General features: G+C 43.0%; 1 protein-coding gene across 1 annotated transcript in view; it reads right to left on the bottom strand.

Annotated features, from left to right (window-relative positions):
• Blk (BLK proto-oncogene, Src family tyrosine kinase) overlaps positions 1-1,122 on the bottom strand; it is a 17,506-nt gene that overhangs the window by 10,300 nt on the left and 6,084 nt on the right. The gene's annotated exons all lie outside the window — the stretch shown is intronic.

Below are 1,122 nucleotides of genomic sequence, written 5' to 3' on the forward strand. Positions count from 1 at the left end.
AAGAAGAAGAAGAAGAAGAAGAAGAAGAAGAAGAAGAAGAAGAAGAAGGAGATTCTCTGGGATTGGAATTGAGACATTTGTGAGCTGCCATGTCGGTGTTAGGATTGGGTGTGGATCCTCTGGAAATGCAGCCAGTGCCCTGAACCACTGAGCCATCTCTGTAGCCCCACCGTTTTCTTTTTAAAGTATTATTTCCATCTTTTAACAGTTTTGACAGTGTATAAGGGGTTATGCTTATTTTCACCGCCACTACCTTCTCTCATCTCCTTGCCTCTCCCACTAATCCCTTCTTCACAGACTCTTTAACCCTGATAGTTGCCACCTACATTCCAGATAGGACACTAGTAGGTCCTCACATAAATACAAATAAGCAGCTGCTTGATAAACCAACAGATATCTGAGGGGCCACATGGGGCTTCCGGGGCAGCATCTTGCTTGGCTTGCAAATAAAGGCTGTGGCTTCGAAGTGCAGGGAGGGACTCTGCTTGGGGAATTATGAGGAGCATGGGTGTGCACATGGGGAAATTCCACAGCGTTGAATGAAAGATAACAACAGTGGGACAGCACTGGAGGGGCTAAAGGGAAGCTGATGTTAACCCAAGGGAAAAAGAAAAGAACTTCTAGGTAAGCTGATCATCTCCCAGGAAAGAGGCCAGTGGGGGAGTGAGCAGGCTCCTCTGTATCTAGGGTAGTCTACCTTCTGGTTGTGGTTATATGGGGTTTATCTATTGATCTGCCTAATTTATAACTGCTCACATGTTCTACATGCATTATCCATGCTTCATGTTTTATAATAAAGAGATACATTAAGGAGCTGGGGTGTAGTTCAGTTGGTAGAGGGCTTGACTAGTATTTACAGCTCTGAGTTTGAGTCCCAGAACCACCAAAAAAATGAGTGAGGCCTTGTGTCCAAAACAAAGCAAAACAAAAGACATCATGAAGGAACGTCAACTGGATGTGACGTTTGCTTAGTATGTGTGTTTAAACATTTATTTATTTATTTATTTTTATAGTATATGTTTGAATGTTTTAGGTACTGGGTGTCTGTGTCCTACATGTGTGCAGGGCTCAGAGGGAAGAAGAAGAAGAAGAAGAAGAAGAAGAAGAAGAAGAAGAAGAAGA

This window comes from Psammomys obesus, unplaced genomic scaffold (assembly GCF_907164565.1).
Source record: "Psammomys obesus unplaced genomic scaffold, mPsaObe1.curated_primary_1811, whole genome shotgun sequence".
In the NCBI taxonomy this organism is placed as follows: domain Eukaryota; kingdom Metazoa; phylum Chordata; class Mammalia; order Rodentia; family Muridae; genus Psammomys; species Psammomys obesus.